General features: G+C 47.6%; 1 protein-coding gene across 3 annotated transcripts in view; it reads left to right on the plus strand.

Moving 5' to 3' along the window:
- Nucleotides 1-6,631: 6,631 nt before the first annotated feature.
- Nucleotides 6,632-14,496, plus strand: part of LIFR (LIF receptor subunit alpha) — a 72,110-nt gene continuing 64,245 nt past the window's right edge. For 2 of the 3 annotated variants that reach the window (XM_040420953.1, XM_040420952.1), the window contains exon 1: nt 6,632-6,731. The gene's annotated coding sequence lies outside the window, so the exon portion shown is untranslated. Of the gene's footprint in view, nt 6,809-14,496 lie in introns of all 3 variants that reach the window. The other variant, XM_040420955.1, reaches the window with a different exon arrangement.

Below are 14,496 nucleotides of genomic sequence, written 5' to 3' on the forward strand. Positions count from 1 at the left end.
AATGAAAACCACAGAAAATACATTGTAAGGGAGGGAATCCCAGGGTGGGCAATACTCGCCTCCGTGTCTTTAATAAAACCATGACTTTCCGTCATAGACTAGGAAAATCACCTAGTTTTACAGCAAGACACGGAGGCTCCTATTGCTAAGTTTAAAGTTGAGCAATCACAGCAGAAAACAAATGTGGAGGCGGTCTAAAATAATACTCCCTGAAGGTCGATGCCGAAGACCAGTCCGCAAGACGTAGAATATCCTCCAATCGTGCCCCCGAAACAGCCAAGGCGGTAGCTGATGCGCCTCTAGCGGAATGAGCTGTAAATATGGAAGTATCAATTCCTGCTAACGACATAATCCACTTCATCCAACGCGCCAAAGTAGGGCTGGAGACAGGACCAAATGGATGCCGAATGGACAAGAAAAGCTGAGGAACCGAAGACAACCGGTAAGTACGCGTCCGAGACTCATACTCCTTCAAACAAGCCACCGGACAAAGAACCGGCGAGGCTGGAAACGATGGGTAAGAGACCGACCTAATGTTGGTCTTAGTACGTCTGGATATATTGAAGGTGACCCCTTCCGGAGTAAAAGATCTGGCGTCGTGATCAAGCGCCCGAACATCAGAGACCCGCTTACAGGATATCAGGCAAAAAAGAACCACTAACTTGGCCGACAACTGCCGTAAGGTTAAATCCGGGTTAACTGGCCAGTTGGATAAAAAGGACAAAACCAAAGACACGTCCCAAGTCGTGGTAAAGCGAGGACGGGGAGGACGAGACATGCGGGAACCGCGAAGCAAACGCGATACGGAAGGGTGCTGTCCCGCAGGGACACCATCAAAACCCTGATGCGTAGACGAAATAGCGGATCTGAACAAATTAATTGTCCGATAAGCTTTACCCGCTTCGAAAAGGGAGGTAAGAAAATCTAAAAGATGGGTCACAGGGGCCGAAACGGGATCCAAGTCCCGTTCCACGCACCAACTAGACCAAGATCGCCAGGCTGCCCGATAAGATTTTCTGGTGCCGGGAGCCCATGCGTTGTCCAAAAGGCGTCTAGTTGCCTCTGAAATATTTCCGATTTCTCCAGGCGTCCTGAGATCCGGCAGGCTATCAGACGTAGGGATCCGTCCGACAGGAGCGGGTGGTGTAATCCTCGAGGGTCCTGGAGGAGATCCATCCGATTCGGGAGAAGAAACGGCACATCTATCAGGAGACCCAGTAGTGACGGAAACCAAACCTGAGTCCCCCAGAAGGGAACCACCACTACCAATTCGGCCAGATGACGACGAACATGTAACATCATCCTCGGGATCATAGCAAATGGCGGGAATGCATACATCAGCGGACCGGACCAGGGTTGCAGGAACGCGTCCACTGCCTCTGCCGCCGGATCCGGGCGCCAGCTGAAAAACCGTGGAAGCTGGGTGTTCAGACGTGAGGCAAATAGGTCTATCGCAAAAGGACCCCAATTCCTGGATAACTCTGAAAATGTCTCTGGCGCTAGCATCCAATCGCTGCTGTCCGTAAGGTAGCGAGAGCCCCAATCCGCCCGACTGTTGTGGAGTCCCGGGAGGAATTCCGCTTGAACCATGACATCCCTGGAGAGACAAAAGGCCCAAAAATCTTTCGCTAACCGAGCCAAGGTAGCCGAGCGCGTACCTCCCAACCGGTTGATGTATCGCACTGCAGACACATTGTCCATCCTCAAACGAATGCACGCCCGAGCCATCCCGTTGGTGAAACTCCGAATGGCAAAGGAACCGGCAAGAAGTTCCAACGCGTTGATATGAAGTCGTGCCTCTTCTGTGGACCACCGGCCACCCGTGGAGATCCCGTTGCAGTGGGCACCCCAACCGTGAAGGCTGGCGTCCGACTCGACAGTGAAATCGGGATGTAAACCGAATATCGCTTTGCCGTTCCATGCTTCCAGGTTGTCGATCCACCAAGCGATCTCTTCCCGAGATTCCTGGTCCAGGATCAGAGTGTCTGCGAACGCAGCGCCAGAGCGGAGATGCGCTATCTTCAAGCGCTGCAGGGCCCTGTAGTGCAATGGGGCCGGAAACACTGCTTGGATCGAAGAGGCAAGAAGACCTATGATCCTGGCCAAATGGCGTAGGGACAGCCGAGGAATAGACAGGGCATGTCTGAGTTCCTTGCGTATGGAACGCAGCTTCGTTGCGGGAAGCGAGAGGGATTCGGAAACCGAATCCACGGTAAACCCCAAAAACTCCATCCTCTGCGACGGTTCTAAGCACGACTTCTCGTGGTTGACTAGAAAACCTAGACGGGATAGAAGGTCCGTCGTCCAGCGGAGATGTATCAACAGAGTCGAGGCTGACTGGTGCATGACAAGAATGTCGTCCAGGTATATTATGAGGCGTACCCCACGACTGCGGAGCCAGGCCACCACTGGTCGCATAAGTTTTGTGAAGCACCATGGCGCTGAGGAAAGGCCGAAAGGGAGGCAAGAGAACCTCCAGATTTCTCCCCTCCACAGGAAACGCAGTAAGTCCCTGGATGGGGCGGACACAGGTACTGTTAAGTAAGCATCCTTGAGGTCTAGTTTTACAAACCAATCGCCCGACATGAGGAGATCTCGGAGTAGATGGATGCCCTCCATCTTGAAGTGGCGATAGCGGACAATCGCATTCAGAGCCCGTAAATTGATAACAGGGCGCATCTGACCCCCTTTCTTCTGGACCAGAAAGATAGAGCTGATGACACCTGACATGCCTGGTGGTGCCCTCTCGATCGCCCGCTTGTGGTAGAGGGAAGTGAGTTCTAGGTCTACCAGCGCGGCGTCGGGGCGAGACAGCAGGGAGGTGGGAGGGGTTGGAATCTGGTCTGGCGAAGCCACGAGTTCCACGTGGAAGCCTTCTACAGTGGATAAAATCCAAGGGTCGGATGTTATTGCCGCCCAAGCAGGGGAAAAATGCAGGAGTCTGCCCCCTATGCAATGCTCCAAAGAAGCCCCCATCGGGGGAGGACTTACCGAAATGACGTCGTGAGGACTGATTTCCTCTGTAGGGTCTGCCACGCCATTGACCACCTCTGGCAGGGAAGAACGAGGATGGAAACCTCTGTTCCTGGAAGGCGGGGCGTTGCTGAAAGGAGCCTCTGCCCGCGTTGCGGGATTGAAAATTGGAACGGCCGGACAGACGGCCCCTAATACTGCCGGCCCTGGTGGAGACCCGTCCCTGGAATACTCTCTTAATTGAAGATTGGGCCTTATCTAGGGCAGTGAATGCTCCCACGAACCGACTTAAATCCTTTATAAAGGAGTCTCCAAAGAGATGACCCTGAGCGTCTGCGCCTGATTCAGTAAGGGCCAGGTTGGCCAGTTTCGGGTCAATTTTAAATAAAATTGCCTTCCTTCTCTCAATTGCTAGAGAGGAATTGGCGTTGCCAGCGATGCAGATTGCACGCTGGATCCAACCTCTCATTTCCTCAGGGTCGATAGGAGACCCATCTGATCTGGCATTTTCAGCCATCTCAAATAATTTGGCCAGAGGACCAAAGACATCTAGGAGCTTGTCCTGACAGCTGCGCAGAGCTGAGTCTAACCCCTTACGGGGATTCCAGCCGGACTTGGCGAGGAATTGTGTGACCTTGGGATCTACCACAGGGGTGTCACATACCTTATTAGGCACAATGGGCCTAGGGCATTCAGCCTTCATCTTATTTCTCGCCTCCTTGCTAAGGGGGCGGCGGACCCAATGTTCCAGGTATTTACCAACATGGTCCGTCGGCAGCCACTCCGCCGATCTGGGATGGTGGAGGGCGTTAGGGTCAAACATGGGCTCTCCCAAATGGTCAACAAGGGAGGAAGCCGGAGTGGCCCTAGCAGAGGAATCCTTCACTTGAGAAGTGGAAGGAGTGGGGCAGAGGGGGGAACTGGGCCCCGCATGCGTTTCATCCTCAGACTCAGCATTTGTATCAGCAAAGGCCTCCTCATCTGACCCAATCTCGGCGTCAGAATCGCTCAATTGTTGCGCTCTAGCGCATTTCCAAGGCCGCGCCCGTTCTGCCTGGCGCGGAAAGGCTCTCTTACGCGATCTATGCGCGTGTTCAAGGGTGGCCGGAGGCGCACCAGTCAATTGTACCTGTGACACAGGACTATTCATAGGAGGTTGCTGAGCTGTGGGGGCCGCAGGCTGCACAGACCCTGAAACAGGATGACCAGCCAGAGCCTGTGCTATCGTCTGAGATAGCACAGAAGACATGGAGTCCATTGCAGCAGTAATTGCGGCCGTGACAGAGCGCTGCAGCGCTACTGCCTGAGTGTCAACTCCAATGTGGACATCCCTATCAGGGGAGGAGGGTGTAGAGGCCTCATGGGTAGGCTCGGATCGAGGCATGATAGGAACCAGGACGGTCTCCCTGTATAACTGACTGATGGTGGGATTAGGCTAAACTGGTCTAAGGTGGGGCTAAAAGAGGGCTTAATAGGCCGGATATATGTTATAACGCAGGGCAAGCAGAGTAGGTACTTGAAACAGGGTTAGTCACCCGATGTGCAGGAGCGCCGGAGAAGGCGACTGGATCCTAGGACGGAAGCGGAGAACCAGGAAGTGCCGCCGAGATCCCGCGAGAATCGGCGGGAAGAAACTGAGAAAAACTAAAATGGCCGCCGAAATCCCGCGAGAACAGCGGGAGACGGCCAAAGGAGTACCAATATGGCCGCTGAGATCTCGCGAGATCACGCGGCCATAGGAAAAGACTGAGGTGAGCGCGGGAAACGCAGCGCCGATGGGGTAGGAATGGAACCTGCAAAGGAAAATTATAATGGGTACAAAGATAAACCGCAATAATCGGCACCTATTGGGCCATAGGGGGAGGACTAGGTAAACCAAGCCTAATAACCTTAATAAAAATGAAAGCGGTAAATGATATGAGCAGAGGGAGCAAAGTCCCAAGCAATGAACAGCAAGAGAAACGCTAGCAGAAGCGTGTAATAACAGCAAGTGACCAATACACAGTAATATAATCACATATATAAGGTATATATAAGATATAAAATCTAAACACAGGAGCTGCCAAAATGAGTACTTATCTTGGTGGCAGCAGCAAAGAAAGAGGAGGATCTATAGGAGGAGCCGTCTGTTATATGGACTATGAGGGGAGGGTGATGTTACCATGGTTACGTCATGTTATGTAAAGTTTTTTCTTTGCTGCTGTGTGGTGACAGTAAAGAAGGAGATAGCAATAGGAGCCTCCGTGTCTTGCTGTAAAACCCTACATGGAATCTGTATAATGTATACACTGCCCGGTATAACCCTACATGGAATCTGTATAATATATACACTGCCCGATATAACCCTACATGGAATCTGTATAATGTATACACTGCCCTGTATAACCCTACATGGAATCTTTATAATGTATACACTGCCCGGTATAGCCCTACATGGAATCTGTATAATGTATACACTGCCCAGTATAACCCTACATGGAATCTGTATAATGTATACACTGCCCGGTATAACCCTACATGGAATCTGTATAATGTATACACTGCCCGGTATAACCCTACATGGAATCTGTATAATGTATAGACTGCCCGATATAACCCTACATGGAATCTGTATAATGTATACACTGCCCGGTATAACCCTACATGGAGTCTGTATAATGTATACACTGCCCGGTATAACCATATATGGAATCTGTATAATGTATACACTGCCCGGTATAACCCTACATGGAATCTGTATAATGTATACACTGCCCGGTATAACCATACATGGAATCTGTATAATGTATACACTGCCCGGTATAACCATACATGGAATCTGTATAATGTATACACTGCCCGGTATAACCCTACATGGAATCTGTATAATGTATACACTGCCCGGTATAACCCTACATGGAATCTGTATAATGTATACACTGCCTGGTATAACCCTACATGGAACCTGTATAATGTATACACTGCCCGGTATAACCCTACATGGAATCTGTATAATGTATACACTGCCTGGTATAACCCTACATGGAACCTGTATAATGTATACACTGCCCGGTATAACTCTACATGGAATCTGTATAATGTATACACTACCCGGTATAACTCTACATGGAATCTGTATAATGTATACACCCGGTCTGGTATAACCAACGGCTCTATATGTATACACATTGGAGTGAAGCAGGCCCCGCCCTCACCAGCAGGAGGCGTGGCCCGCAGCGCTGATACGCCATATGAACGGTATTTGTATCACGACTTACTGTATACAATCACACAGACAGGCCCCGCCCTCGGACAGCAGGGGGCGTGCTGCGGAGCGCTCATACACTATACATAGACCCCGCCCCAGACACTAGGGGGCGGGCTGTGATTTATAAACACTGCTGTCTCCGTACGCGCTGAGACGGGCGCGTCCCCTCCTTCAGGCACTAGGGGGCGGGCTTCCCAGCGCTCATACACATACAGACTGGCCCCGCCTCAGACGCTAGGGGGCGGGCAGTGATTCATAAACACGCTCCGTTGTCTCCGTGTGCGTCCCCTCCCTCAGGCACTAGGGGGCGGACTTCGCAGTGCTCATACCTGATACACATACAGGCTGGCCCCGCCTCAGACACTAGGGGGCGGGCTGGGCAGCGGCTGGTCCTGGAGGAGACGTCACGGCGTCCAGTCTCCGCTGCTGGGATCCTGGGATGTGCACGGAGGAGGGAGCGGTGACTCGCCCCGCACACTGCTCACCGCTGCGGAGGACAGCGCCGGCTCATGTGAGTCAGGGGAGCGGGAGACACGCGGCGAGGGCCGGGGGCTGCTCCGGAGCCGCCACTCATTGTGTGTGGAGCATGTGAGCTTACATAGGGCTGCTGTGCAATGTATACATAGGGCTGCTGTATAATGTATACATAGGGCTGCTGTGCAATGTATACATAGGGCTGCTGTGCAATGTATACATAGGGCTGCTGTGCAATGTATACATAGGGCTGCTGTGCAATGTATACATAGGGCTGCTGTGTAATGTATACATAGGGCTGCTGGGTGGCATAGGGCTGCTGTGCAATGTATACATAGGGCTGCTGTGCAATGTATACATAGGGCTGCTGTGCAATGTATACATAGGGCTGCTGTGCAATGTATACATAGGGCTGCTGTGCAATGTATACATAGGGCTGCTGTGCAATGTATACATAGGGCTGCTGTGCAATGTATACATAGGGCTGCTGTGCAATGTATACATAGGGCTGCTGGGTGGCATAGGGCTGCTGGGTGGCATAGGGCTGCTGGGTGACCTAGGGCTGCTGTATAATGTATACATAGGGATGTTGGGTGACATAGGACTGCTGTGTGACCTAGGGCTGCTGTATAATGTATACATAGGGCTGCTGTATAATGTATACATAGGGCTGCTGTATAATGTATACATAGGGCTGCTGTATAATGTACACATAGGGCTGCTGTATAATGTATACATAGGGATGTTGGGTGACATAGGACTGCTGTGTGACCTAGGACTGCTGTGTAATGTACACATAGGGCTGCTGTATAATGTATACATAGGGCTGCTGTATAATGTATACATAGGACTGCTGTATAATGTATACATAGGGCTGCTGTATAATGTATACATAGGGCTGCTGTATAATGTATACATAGGGCTGCTGTATAATGTACACATAGGGCTGCTGTATAATGTACACATAGGGCTGCTGTATAATGTATACATAGGGCTGCTGTATAATGTATACATAGGACTGCTGTATAATGTATACATAGGACTGCTGTATAATGTATACATAGGGCTGCTGTATAATGTACACATAGGGCTGCTGTATAATGTATACATAGGACTGCTGTATAATGTATACATAGGACTGCTGTATAATGTATACATAGGGCTGCTGTATAATGTATACATAGGGCTGCTGTATAATGTATACATAGGGCTGCTGGGTGACATAGGGCTGCTGTATAATGTATACCTAGGACTGCTGTATAATGTATACCTAGGACTGCTGTATAATGTATACATAGGGCTGCTGTATAATGTATACATAGGGCTGCTGTATAATGTATACATAGGGCTGCTGTATAATGTATACATAGGGCTGCTGTATAATGTATACATAGGACTGCTGTATAATGTATACATAGGACTGCTGTATAATGTATACATAGGACTGCTGTATAATGTATACATAGGACTGCTGTATAATGTATACATAGGACTGCTGTATAATGTATACATAGGACTGCTGTATAATGTATACATAGGACTGCTGTATAATGTATACATAGGACTGCTGTATAATGTATACCTAGGACTGCTGTATAATGTATACCTAGGACTGCTGTATAATGTACACATAGGGATGTTGGGTGACATAGGACTGCTATGTGGCATAGGGCTGCTGTGATTGTTTCATTGGGGGTTGTTACAGATGATGGGGTGCTGTTATTTCACATGATGCGCACTGTTTATTATTTATTGGGTTTATTCCATGTCTTTCTACATGTATGTACCGTGTTGATGTGGCCGCTCCTGTCTCTGCAGATGTATAATATATATGTGATATTTGTGTTGATGGGACATGCTGTCGTCTGATCCATAACGGTCCGGCCTCTGGGACCCCCATAATATTTAGGTCACGAGAGTTGTGTCATTTGGTAAAACGCAGCGAAATACGCATTTTTCCACCCACACTGCGTCAAGCGTTACAGGAAGCGATTGTGGCAATTTCCAGGAAAAATGGGGGGGGGGGGGGGGGGGCAGGGCCTCTTTATGCCCTGGAAACCGAAGGGTTGAGGTATGGAAAAATCCGACGTCCCGCTCGAGCTCTATTGTTTTTAATGCAGTTGCACCATCAAAACTGTAATTACGTTATAAATGTGCCCCATTCTGATGCGAGGAACAAATTCGGCTCTGCTACATGTGGCGCTGTGTATACATTGTTGCTGTTTTTCATGCGGACAGAATGTATAGGACAGAGGCTTGTTTTATGGTGGATGTTTTCTGTTGTCATGGATCGGGGGGGGGGGGGGGTGAAATTCTGAAAAACTTCTGCAAAGAAGAATAAGTCCTGCAGATGTTCCATTGAGTCGCCGGCTGCTGATATATAATGTGTTGTGTTTCTGCTGTAGAGTTCCTCTGATTTGACATCCATGGGACCTGGAAGAACGGTCCGATATTCCAGATAATTCAGACGAGCGAGTTTTCCATCCCATCACATCCAGACTGAATCCTGACTTTGGGGTCGGTGCACACGAGCGTCGTTTATCGCCGGTCATCTCTGCGTTCAGGAAAAATCACAGCATCTAATATTTTGAGCGTTTTTCACGCAGCCCTGGCTCCATAGTAGTGAATGGGGCCTGTGTGAAAAACGGAAGGTGTCTGGATGCAAAGCAAAGACTGAACGCAATCGCAGAAAAAAACTTACTTAACTTGCATGGAAAACCATCAGTTTTTCCCTAAAAAGATCCATATTTCCCATGTGAAAGAGGCCTAAGAATCCCCCTTTAAAAGTGTAGTACGTTGTAAATCGGCGCACTCCAGATCTGTGTGGGACAAGAACGCCGCTGAGACGTGGATACTGTTGTATCCAGTCTAGACAATGCTCTGTGAGCTAAACAGCCCGGACTCCAGACTGATACATTGTAACAAACTAGCACAGTTGTATCCAGTCTAGACAATGCTCTGTGAGCTAAACAGCCCGGACTCCAGACTGATACATTGTAACAAACTAGCACAGTTGTATCCAGTCTAGACAATGCTCTGTAAGCTAAACAGCCCGGACTCCAGACTGATACATTGTAACAAACTAGCACAGTTGTATCCTGTCTAGACAATGCTCTGTGAGCTAAACAGCCCGGACTCCAGACTGATACATTGTAACAAACTAGCACAGTTGTATCCAGTCTAGACAATGCTCTGTGAGCTAAACAGCCCGGACTCCAGACTGATACATTGTAACAAACTAGCACAGTTGTATCCAGTCTAGACAATGCTCTGTGAGCTAAACAGCCCGGACTCCAGACTGATACATTGTAACAAACTAGCACAGTTGTATCCAGTCTAGACAATGCTCTGTGAGCTAAACAGCCCGGACTCCAGACTGATACATTGTAACAAACTAGTACAGTTGTATCCAGTCTAGACAATGCTCTGTGAGCTAAACAGCCCGGACTCCAGACTGATACATTGTAACAAACTAGCACAGTTGTATCCTGTCTAGACAATGCTCTGTGAGCTAAACAGCCCGGACTCCAGACTGATACATTGTAACAAACTAGCACAGTTGTATCCAGTCTAGACAATGCTCTGTGAGCTAAACAGCCCGGACTCCAGACTGATACATTGTAACAAACTAGCACAGTTGTATCCAGTCTAGACAATGCTCTGTGAGCTAAACAGCCCGGACTCCAGACTGATACATTGTAACAAACTAGCACAGTTGTATCCAGTCTAGACAATGCTCTGTGAGCTAAACAGCCTGGACTCCAGACTGATACAGTGTAACAAACTAGCACAGTTGTATCCAGTCTAGACAATGCTCTGTGAGCTAAACAGCCCGGACTCCAGACTGATACATTGTAACAAACTAGTACAGTTGTATCCAGTCTAGACAATGCTCTGTGAGCTAAACAGCCCGGACTCCAGACTGATACATTGTAACAAACTAGTACAGTTGTATCCAGTCTAGACAATGCTCTGTGAGCTACACAGCCCGGACTCCAGACTGATACATTGTAACAAACTAGCACAGTTGTATCCAGTCTAGACAATGCTCTGTGAGCTAAACAGCCCGGACTCCAGACTGATACATTGTAACAAACTAGCACAGTTGTATCCAGTCTAGACAATGCTCTGTGAGCTAAACAGCCCGGACTCCAGACTGATACATTGTAACAAACTAGCAGAGAAATTTGTGCAGCTGTTGCTGAAGAGTTTAGCTCTCAGAGCATTGTCCAGACTGGATACAACTGTACTAGTTTGTTACAATGTATCAGTCTGGAGTCCCGGCTGTTTAGCTCACAGAGCATTGTCTAGACTGGATACAACTGTGCTAGTTTGTTACAATGTATCAGTCTGGAGTCCGGGCTGTTTAGCTCACAGAGCATTGTCCAGACTGGATACAACTGTACTAGTTTGTTACAATGTATCAGTCTGGAGTCCCGGCTGTTTAGCTCACAGAGCATTGTCTAGACTGGATACAACTCTGCTAGTTTGTTACAATGTATCAGTCTGGAGTCCAGTCTGTTTAGCTCACAGAGCATTGTCTAGACTGGATACAACTGTGCTAGTTTGTTACAATGTATCAGTCTGGAGTCCAGTCTGTTTAGCTCACAGAGCATTGTCTAGACTGGATACAATTGTTTTCACGTCTCGACAGGATTACTGGCTCGGAGTATGTTCACATGTGACAGATAAGCTGTAGATTTTCTATCATGGAATTGCATATTATTGTACTAGTGAAGTGGATGAGATTTTAGGAGAGATCTGCTGCGTTATTGACCTGTGTTTTTGAGTCTGCAGTATGTCGCTCTGCAGATTTCCACCCTCTGGGATTACATAGGGTAAACTCTGCAGCTAATCCCTGTGTAATCCGTGCGGATTTTGCCACCGGTTTATAATATCTATAAATGCTGCTGAACGCTGTGGCTCCGGAGACAGAAAGTAGCGTCAAGTCGAAATGAATAAATTGTTGACCGGGAATATTGTCTCGTGAGCCAGCTGATTGCTATGTGTTTATGAACATTACAAAATCCTGGTGCAGGTCGGTGCCGTCCGTGCAGATGTAGCAGAGTTAAAATATATCCAGAAAAATTCCTCATCCTGTTCCAGTAGTGGCACCGATAATCGGATATTCTAGATTATGGAACGTCATAGTTTATAAAACTCATAAGGAGGAATGCACAAAATACCATCTTGATGCAAGTTTAGCTGCAATAATTCAGAAATCTGATAAATATTATACTACAACCCTGAACATTTCTTTTCTTGGTCGTCTTCTTCCAGACCTGTGAAATTCCACATCATATGGCGAGTCTGTGCTAAAAGCAAATTCTGGATTATGGCCTTAGCACTATATATTTTATTTAGTAGAGCGTTGAATGTTGGGGGCAGTGGAGATCTGCAGGGATATAGAAGCATTTCCCTTTTTTTTTTTTTTTTTCATTTTCTAAATTTTGTTGCATCCTCCTTCTTCTAAGCTCCTTGATATTGTCCGGGTAGAGACAGGGGTGTAATGGATGGGGGACAACAAAACTGTGGGAGCTGCTCTTGCTCGTTGGTAGATAAAAGGATCCTCTGGGCCATCCGGAGCCTGTGCTCCCTGTGTGCGCCCTCATGGAACCACTGCTCGTAACGCCCAGAACGGCCTAGATGGTGGGACTTTCCTCAAAAAGACCATCCTGCTCCTCTCAGTCCAGTGATGCGCCCCCTCTGTCTGTCAACTGGGCAAAATGTCTTTGAATGTGTCGTAGCAGTCAGCGATCTCTCACCCAGAGGTACACTACCCAAAAGTAGCCTCTGAGAGAGTTTTTATAGGGTAGCGGGGGAAGCACTTTTATGCCCTCTTGTGGCAAGACCCGGTGTCTAATCGGAGCCCATCTGTAATAATTTACATATCTGCCGGGGACAGAAAAGCTTTGCAGCAATCCGACATTTCTATCTGGTTGGTATTTTTTTGTTGTTTGTATAATCTTTTTTTTGTTATTATTTTCCCAAATCCAGTTGCGTCCATTCTGCTACTTATCGGTTACTGTTCCTGAAGAGCATAACATATCAAGGACTTTCATTTTTTATTTTCACTATTTACCAGTTTCCCAAGGAAGGTCGCTACTTTTACCTTGAAATCTATCCGATTTCCTTGAATTCTGATATTTTCCAGGTTTTGACCTTTTTATACTGAGACTACAAGGGCATAACTGAGATCTTTATGTCCCTTGAGAAGGTTATAGAGGGCGGTAGTATTGTAGAATGTGTTACGTTTCAGAACAGCAGCAGATGGTGGTGGTATTCCATTACTGGGAGTGCGGAGGTATCCTTAATAAATGTAGGTAAAGTGGTGCCGCATTCAGAAACTTTTTAGAGACTATGTTTCAATTCCTCGCCATTTCCTAGATCTGTTGTCAGTGAATGAGGACACTGTTGTTTGCATTCAGAGGCAGTAATCCTGTCCATAGCTGGTCCTGCTCTTAGGTGAGAAGTGGATACAGTTGTATTCAGTCTAGACAATGCTCTGTGAGCTAAACAGCCCGGACTCCAGACTGATACATTGTAACAAACTAGCACAGTTGTATCCAGTCTAGACAATGCTCTGTGAGCTAAACAGCCCGGACTCCAGACTGGTACATTGTAACAAACTAGCACAGTTGTATCCAGTCTAGACAATGCTCTGTGAGCTAAACAGCCCGGACTCCAGACTGATAAATTGTAACAAACTAGCAGAGTTGTATCCAGTGTAGACAATGCTCTGTGAGCTAAACAGCCTGGACTCCAGACTGATACATTGTAACAAACTAGCACAGTTGTATCCAGTCTAGACAATGCTCTGTGAGCTAAACAGCCCGGACTCCAGACTGGTACATTGTAACAAACTAGCACAGTTGTATCCAGTCTAGACAATGCTCTGTGAGCTAAACAGCCCGGACTCCAGACTGATAAATTGTAACAAACTAGCAGAGTTGTATCCAGTGTAGACAATGCTCTGTGAGCTAAACAGCCTGGACTCCAGACTGATACATTGTAACAAACTAGCACAGTTGTATCCAGTCTAGACAATGCTCTGTGAGCTAAACAGCCCGGACTCCAGACTGATACATTGTAACAAACTAGTACAGTTGTATCCAGTCTAGACAATGCTCTGTGAGCTAAACAGCCCGGACTCCAGACTGATACATTGTAACAAACTAGCACAGTTGTATCCAGTCTAGACAATGCTCTGTGAGCTAAACAGCCCGAACTCCAGACTGATACATTGTAACAAACCAGCACAGTTGTATCCAGTCTAGACAATGCTCTGTGAGCTCAACAGCCCGGACTCCCTACTAATACATTGTAACAAACTAGTACAGTTGTATCCAGTCTAGACAATGCTCTGTGAGCTAAACAGCCCGGACCCCAGACTGATACATTGTAACAAACTAGCACAGTTGTATCCAGTCTAGACAATGCTCTGTGAGCTAAACAGCCCGAACTCCAGACTGATACATTGTAACAAACCAGCACAGTTGTATCCAGTCTAGACAATGCTCTGTGAGCTCAACACCCCGGACCCCAGACTGATACTATGGACAGGATTACTCCATCTGACTGGTGACTACTGTTCTCATGATGGTGTCTACAGCAGAACCTCTACTTAGACATGCGATGGTTAAAACGGTAAAATACCAAACGGCGTGTGATTTATATTCACTAGTAAATGTTGCTTCGCCTTCCCTGTGTAAATCTGTAGCTTTCATTACTTATTGACCAGTCCTCTACCGGTAATGAATGCAGTCAATAATTAATCCCTGTGCCGCACCCCGGGGTCAGGT

This window comes from Bufo bufo, chromosome 2 (assembly GCF_905171765.1).
Source record: "Bufo bufo chromosome 2, aBufBuf1.1, whole genome shotgun sequence".
NCBI lineage: Eukaryota > Metazoa > Chordata > Amphibia > Anura > Bufonidae > Bufo > Bufo bufo.